Source organism: Arachis hypogaea, chromosome 1 (assembly GCF_003086295.3).
Source record: "Arachis hypogaea cultivar Tifrunner chromosome 1, arahy.Tifrunner.gnm2.J5K5, whole genome shotgun sequence".
In the NCBI taxonomy this organism is placed as follows: Eukaryota; Viridiplantae; Streptophyta; class Magnoliopsida; order Fabales; family Fabaceae; genus Arachis; species Arachis hypogaea.
This window is the reverse complement of record NC_092036.1, coordinates 40,130,607-40,138,740: the sequence shown is the minus strand read 5'-3', so window position 1 is coordinate 40,138,740 and position 8,134 is coordinate 40,130,607. Positions and strand designations below refer to the sequence as shown.

General features: G+C 30.7%; 2 long non-coding RNA genes across 3 annotated transcripts; both read right to left on the bottom strand.

Annotated features, from left to right (window-relative positions):
* Positions 1 to 1,031: 1,031 nt before the first annotated feature.
* Positions 1,032 to 2,762, bottom strand: LOC140173569 (uncharacterized). The gene is made up of 3 exons (XR_011862875.1): positions 2,190 to 2,762; positions 1,778 to 1,862; positions 1,032 to 1,295 (listed from the first exon to the last, which is right to left on the bottom strand). It is a non-coding gene; the product is annotated as an uncharacterized lncRNA (long non-coding RNA).
* A 395-nt stretch (positions 2,763 to 3,157) lies between these two features.
* On the bottom strand, positions 3,158 to 5,794 carry LOC112802931 (uncharacterized). 2 transcript variants are annotated; one of them, XR_011862874.1, is made up of 5 exons: positions 5,419 to 5,794; positions 5,040 to 5,090; positions 4,821 to 4,918; positions 3,908 to 3,982; positions 3,158 to 3,546 (listed from the first exon to the last, which is right to left on the bottom strand). It is a non-coding gene; the product is annotated as an uncharacterized lncRNA (long non-coding RNA). The 2 variants fall into 2 exon arrangements; XR_003818436.2 differs by lacking the exon at positions 5,419 to 5,794 and having other exon boundaries at positions 4,821 to 5,041.
* Between the last annotated feature and the right edge of the window lie 2,340 nt (positions 5,795 to 8,134).

The following is an 8,134-nucleotide window of genomic DNA, read 5'->3' as shown; positions in this document are numbered from 1 at the left end:
AAAGTTATCATTAAGAAGTATTTTTTGTCTTATATAAAAAATAATATTTTATTAAAAAATATTTTTTATTTTTGTTAAAGACCCGCTTTATTATAATGAAGCAAATTATGATTCTCAAATTTTGTAAATTCTCATCACAAAAATCTTGAGAAATTGTTTTACCAAAAATTGAGTTTTTTACACGAAAAATCCCAAAACAGAAAAAAACCATGGGCCAGACTCCAAAAAAAATTTCACTATATTTGAGATAATTATACAATATCATTTTGCACACTGTTATATATTCAAGATTACATATAATGTTTTCGAGTGAAAACTCATTCTTATTATAAAAAATAACAAAAATATTAGTTTTGAAAAGTATTTTCGATGTATAAACTCACCTTATAAATTTTTAGCACTATCCACACTCTTCACTGAGATTAAAACATCATAACTAGAAAATTGCTTAATACAAACAGATTTGGTCTTTATTACAGACGAATTTTTAGTTACCGATGAAATTATCGATGGATTTTGTTCCTCTGTAAAAACTTCGTCGAAAATTATTTAACGATAGATTTTGACCAGTTACTGACAGATTTTTCTCAGTAAATTCTCCCCTCCACTTCCCTAGAACGTCAAACTTTTCGACAGATTTTCCATCGGTAATTAGAGACAGATTTTTCGACGGATTTTCTGTCGGTAATTAGAGACAGATATTCCAAAGGATTTTCGGTCGGTAATTAGAGACAGATTTTTTAACGAATTTTTCGTCGGTAATTAGCAACAGATTTTTTGACAGGTTTTTCATCGGTAATTAAAACCTTGGAAAACCATTCCAAACTCTGAATACCAACAGAGAATCTGTCTGTAAATCCGTCAGTAAGGTAAAATAGAATTTTTTTTATTTTTCCATTGCAAAATAAACCTGTTTTCATACAAAATAAATATAAATTTAATAAATACAATTTTTTATCTAATTTGTATTCAAATATTTATAATGTTTCAAAAAATAAACAAATTCATCGTATTATCAAACTAAAAGAAAATTACTATAAACAAACAAGTCAATATAATTCAAAACATAAACAAAGTGTATTGATACATCAACTATAATAATAAGTAACAACCATACATCAACAAAGTGTATTGATACATCAACTATAATTCAAAACATAAACTCTGTATTCAAAATATCTATACTGTCTCTGTTCAATGCCTCAGTGGCTATCTCTGTTCAATGCCTTAGTGGCTACTTGTTTGGCTGTCCTTTGTGGATCCTTTATCCTTTACTCTACCCTCTAAAGTGCATCCTGCATGGCAAAGAGTTGGATACCACCACCATTGGTATTTCTATTGGAGTTAATGTGGAAGAAATTTTTTGAATTTTGGACAGAAATGGAAGAATGAGAATGAAACAGAGTATGATTGTGGAGAAAATAAAATAAAAAACCAAATGACAAATTTATGTGATTTTAAAAGTGCATTTTTGCCTTTTAAGAAATAAGAAAAACAAAAAGAGATTAATAGAAAACCTTCCATAGACCATCACTAACAAGTATCAAAAGCTCAATATTTGCATTAATATTGGCATACTGGATGTCAGGCTTAGATATAACCATTAAAGAAAATTTCAATTGTTTGAATTTAAGGTTCAAAGTTCAAACTTTCATTGGTTAATCTGAAGAGAAGATAAGAAAATCATATACTCCAAATCTAAATTTGAGTATACAAGCAAATGAAAGATAATTCAGCAATCTCAAAATTATTTAAAAAAATAGGTGTAGGCATGTACCTTGCTAGTTGCTAATTGATTGCCAAAAGTATTGATTAGATAAAAAAAATTCAGACAGTGAAAGCATCCCAACTTTATTGAAGTCCTGTCAACAGTATAATGTCTCAGGTTGATAACTACTATTAGATGATAATACTATATGAGAGAATTATATTTAAATTATTAAAACAATTGTGAATTACATATTGCACTTTCTCTATTAAATTGTTGTGAGAAAAATCTGCTAAAGTTAAGCCTTTTAAGGATCCAAGTTCCTTTGGAAGGCTCTTATTCAAATGGTTCCATGAGACATTAAGATAATTCAATACGTGAATATGAGAAACCTAAACTGGTATTGGACCAAATAATTGGTTTTGGCTCAAATCTAAGTATGTTAGCAATGAAAGTTTACCAATCTCAGGAGGAATAGTACCTAAAAAGTTGTTAACACTCAAATCTATCTTGAGAACACTCTTTAACTTTCCTATATCTGGTGGAATTTCACTTGAGAATCTGTTTCCATGAAGAAGAAGGATTTCCAAATCAGGAAACTTTTCGATTGAAGCCGGCAGGGTCCCGGATAAACGATTATTAGAAAGATTCAACTGTCCTAGCTTTGATGAAGGTGCATTAGTTCTTCTTGGAAGAAAACCACTTAGATAATTGTTCTAAAGTTCCAAAAGAGATCGTTGAGGCAAATAGAGAAATCCATTTGGTATTGAACCTGTTAAGTAGTTATGTTCCAATCTAACTCTCTCAAGAGTGTAGCATTCACCAAGATCATTAGGCAAAGATCCAAAGAGAAAGTTGTTGAGCAAAATCAGAATGTTGAGCTTCTTAGCAAAACAAAGAGACTTTGGAACTAGTCCTGTGAGCTTTTTGGTTGAAAGATCAAGTTTAGTTAATTTACCATTCTGTCCAAGCCTTGAAGGAATTGAACTAGTGAAGTTGTTCTACCAAAGCTTCAACACTTGCATAATGATGTAATGGTCAACGGATCACGGTACTATTGAAAGAGTACATAAAGTAGCTGGTAAATGAATAGATGCAACTACACACTATTGAAAAATATATATATATATGATGTAAAGCATAATTAAATAAAGATAACTAAAACGGTTCTTATAGCATAACTCGTAAACTGAGATTCTTGCAATATGTGATCCATTCTGTTCCAAAAGAAATTTCTTTTCCTGGGAAAGAGAATATCAGTCAAGCAAGTATTTTTGAAGCTCACAATTTATTGTTATCACAAGTGTCAAAAGTAATAAATAAACCAATAGATTAGTAGTCTAGCACTTCAAGCAATTCAAGGTCCACTAATCACAAAAGCTTACTTATGGCAAAGTTAACAAGCTCAATAGCAACTGTTACCCCGCTGAACCACTAGAAGACCCTCCAGGGATACAAGATGGCATTTGAGGATTCATTGGAGTTCCATAATGGTTGTTCTCACCAAAAATTCTGACACAAGAGTGTCTTAAGTAAAATCACATTTGAGCAGAACAAGTTTTTTCATTTAGTACACAAAATTAAAGAACTTCTAACCGAGTCCCTACCTAAAAGACAATTCATCCATAACGGTTTTGCCAACACAAGTAGCACCATTTTTTAGCAGTGCAGTAACCACAACCGCAGTCTTTTCTGCCTTCTCATGTGTTCTCTTCCAGTCAGGATTTCCAAACCCCAGTCACATAGCCCTTCACATCAAACCTTCGAACCATAAAAAATATAATTTGACCCGATAAAAATATCCACTCTATAGCTCTAAGCAAACCTATTCCTTCAACCTAGACAAAGAAAATCAAGAAAGGTCAACTTCTTTATATAAACCATTAGAAAACATGAACCAAAGGCAACATAAATATTAGCTGAAACAAGAATGGCCTTCATAACAAATAGCTATCAGGTTATTTTTCACATGAAAGGGGAACTAAAAAAATATAAAAAAAATACTCAAATTGAAGCAAAGCTAAAAACTATGATGTATAGAGATGAACATGCCGCTGATGGCAAAAGTTTGAGAAGAAAGCATTTGTTTGGTAGTAGGAGGTGGAGGCTAAGAAAATGGTAGAAGCTCGAAATTTATCACAAGGAGTTAGATTAGTAAACTACTAAGAAGAAATAGAAATGCTTAAAATGAAATTATACCTCTTCTTTTGTGGTAGGAACAGGTTAAATATGGTGGAAGGCATGAAACATGTTAAAATGGTAAAGAGTAGAGTTCTGAAATCAGATTGTTAATGGACACACGTCAGAATGTCAATAACAAAACAAACAACAAAGAGAAGAGGGTCCAACAACTATCTTTAAACAAATAAACCATCTAAGGTAATTTACCTTTATCAAAATATAAATTAAAAGTATTTTTGACAGCCTTTCTGTATCATGCAAGTCTACATGAATATCAAATTACTTGGTAAAAAATAATAAAGAAAAAAATAATTACTCAATGAAAGATAACATTAAAAAAGATGGTAATTAGAAAAGATGAAGCAATAATGCATTGTCGCTGTGGAACTATGCAACGCTAAAAGAATATATCATAATATTACATCTTCCATTCTACATCTACCTAGAAAAGTTTAGCAATAGTCCGTTTTCAAGGTACACACACACACATATATATATATATATATATATATATATATATATATATATATATATATATATATATATATATATATATATATATATCCTATGAATCCAAATCAAATTAAAAGAAATTTGTAGAGATTATTGAGATAAGGAGAGAGAATTTGGGGCTCATGTACAACACATTAGCTCTAACACGAGGATTTGTAGGCTGCGTATGGAAATTAATATGAGTTCAAGCAGAAATAAGAACAAGTAGTGTGCACGAAAGAGAGCTTAAACCCTAATTTTGAGTAAAAGCATTACAGATTCATCGTTAAGAGTGAAGATATCGGAAATTTAGAAGCAAATTTAGAAGCATAATGTCAACAAGATCTTGAGTTGTAATACTGAATAACAAACAAATTTAGAAGCATAATCCATATAGAGCATAAATCAACAGCTCAAAATTGCACTGAACAAGCCTCACCTTCCAAAAATTAGTTTTTCTTTACCACCTTTCCACTTCACCTTGAAAGCCTCAACTGTTTCAAAAATTCAAGCAAGTTGTTGTGCCTTTTCTTTTACCTGCAAAACTAGAAACTCAGATACTGGTGAAAAGCCATTCGAGCGTGTTGCTGGGCTTGTTGAACTCCAGCATGTCCTGAAGATCAAAGAACTTGCGCGATATTTCGCTTGAAAGCCTCACCCTTCTGTCCCTCAACTCCTGAGATGTGTGAATCTTGCTGTGCCTATCTTTCTTCATACAATAAAAGTTGTAAATAATTATCAAATAAATAACTCAAATTGAATTACAAATTACTTGAACAGAGCAGAACAAAATAGATTCAATGTTCGTCCAAGCAAATGATAATAAGTGAAAGAGCCTTCGGTCGAAAGCAATGGCCTAACATGAATTTTAGGTAAAAAAAGCTTCGATTGCAGAAAAAAATTCATCGAATCAGAGTAAACACGCAGATTCAAACAAAGCACAAAAGTAGAGTATGATAAACCTAAAATTGACACAGAAAAATTGAGCCCTAAGGTTTATCACGAAGAACAGAATCACAAAGTCAGGATATATATACCTGAAATTTGAGATGGTTATAAGAAGAATTGAGAGAGTGAGTTGAGATTAGATGGAAGAGGCGCCAGAGGGAGCAGATGCGATGAGAGCGACGGCAAAGATCTCTCTGCGACGATGGGAGTAGACGCGACGAGAGCGGCGGCGGAGGAATCTCGTGCAATGCAAGGTATGACAGAGAGAGATTGTGCGACGCAAGCGGCGGCGGCAGCGGCAATGGCAGCGGCGGAAGAAGCAGAAGTAGCAGCCACGAAGAGAAGAAGTAGCTCGTGCGACGAAGAGAGGAAGAAGCTCGTGTTTCATTTGTGAATGGAGTTTGAAACAGAGTTTGAATGGGGAACTGCCACGGGGAGAGAAAGGGGGTAGGTTAGGTTTAATTCAATATTTTTTATATAATATTTTAAATTATAGACAGATTTTTTTGTCTGTAAGAATTTAATAAAACGCAATATTTTATTTATTTAATTACAGACGAATTTTTCATATATAACTATTTTCCACAAAAAATAATTTTTTCGATAGAATTATCGACGAATTTTCTTTTCCGTCTGTAATTTATGTTAATTCATGTTTTTTGGTTTTTGACGAAATTTTTTTTACAAATTCTGTCTATATTTTCATAAAATAAAATCTGTCAAAAATATCCATTTGTAATAACTAATTTTTAAGTAGTGTCTTTCTAAGTTACATCATTATTACTTAAAATTTTTCTTTTTCTTCAGTTTGATACATTAAAACCAAACGAATTCTTCCCTTATATAATTTTTATTATATATTATTTACTTTTTCTTCTTCTTTATGTAATTTCCAAAACGTACACAGTAAGATCAAACTTTCTTTTTGACTTTTCAACATGTATACGATAATTCGGTGACTGTGTACAAATGCGTTTCCAATTCTTCTTCCGTTTCAAATTTCTCGAGCCATTATTTGTACAATGGCTGGATCCAGTCTATCACAGCAACACTATCGGGTATAAGTAAAGTTTTAAAAATCGAACTAGTGGTTAAATTGATGAAACTAGAGATTCAAAGATTTAAATATTTAACCTGATTAAATTAGATATAATAAAATAAGATACATTTGAAATATATATTTTAAAAAATTAATATTTGACATTTTATTATTTTAAACTGGGTAACCATCAGAAAACAAATCTGTTCTATTTGTTTATTAGTTTCTTTTTTTTACCACATTCACATCTAACTCGGTTGAATCGATTAATTGGATCTAATTTTCAAAATCATGGATATAGAGTATTTGTAGCTGGCGTGACAACAAATTAAATCACGGTTGTGAATGACATCATTGCCGCATCAGTCAACATTCGTCGATCGGCAGACATCTCAATTCATTCTCCATCCTCCTCACATACAGCTTTGGAGACGTAATCCCGGAACAGTTTTCCCGACATACTAAAGAAAAGTCACCGTCATGACAAAGCCCTAGCTCCACAGCTATTGGTGTCTCATCACTTGACAATGATGACTGGCTTCACATTTATTTATTAAACATAAAAATCAAAAAACAAAATTACGGATTTACCCTTTCAGTAATTGAAAGGATCTGCCGCATTTTAAACCTGCATTCTTCGATCGTTAGCAGACCTTTGTCACGAGTCTCTCAGCAACTATAGCCATGGTAGTCATCACTAGAATCTCCCATGTTTGTTTACATTCAATAGTTAAGTTAAATCCGTATTTAATATGGACAAAAAGTACGTATAATTTAGTTACTGGCATTATAGCATTGCAGCAAATAGGGACTCTGCAAGAAATTAATGAATGAAATCATACATGATTTAATGGCAGCAGGCATACTGATGATATAACATTGTTTGACTATTTTACAGAATTACATAGGCCTTGTGCATTGCTTTTTAAGTATATATACGTATTTTACGTACATAATCCTAACCAAACAGCGTTTAATAACTCAACTAGTTAATTAATTTTTAACTCAAATGCATCTAAGTTGTCCAAATTATAAGCATACATGTAGACAGAAGTATTGGTCTCCCAAAAGTTATCCATTAATCGGATCAGTGTTTGCAGCTTTAAAGTTTTTACATTTCGAAAATTTATAAAAATTAAATTTTGAAAAATAATTTTTTTAAGTAATTTATAAAAAGTTGCCTTTTCAAAAATATATTTTTAAAAAAAAGTACCTTATCTATATTTAGTAAATCAATCTAAAAAATATTTTTAATAAACATAAAGAATAAAATTATATTTGGTAAAAATAATTTTTAAAATAAAAAAATTATAAATTTAAATATTTATTAATATATGAGATTATATTAAACTTTTAAATTTTAATAAATATAAATTAATTTTAAAAAATTTATCATTAGAAACTTTTAAAAACACTTCTAATTTTTGAAAACCACAAACACTGATATATAATATTTTTTAAGTTATGCTAAGTGTATACTAAAATCAGCTATCAAAGTTAGCTATCAGTATAAAATATATACTAAAATACAAATACATATTAAAAATAAATTAAATCACACATGTATTTTATACATAAATACATTGGTGACTGATTTTAGTGTACACATTTTTAATATTTTTTATATACCAAACACAATGTGTTTGTCCGTTTAAACGCCTGTTCATATTTCTTTTATGTCAAATTAAGCCCAATAAATATATCATAACAAAACACTTAGAAAAAGATAATGAGAGTTATGTTGGGCTTAAAATAAACAACATATA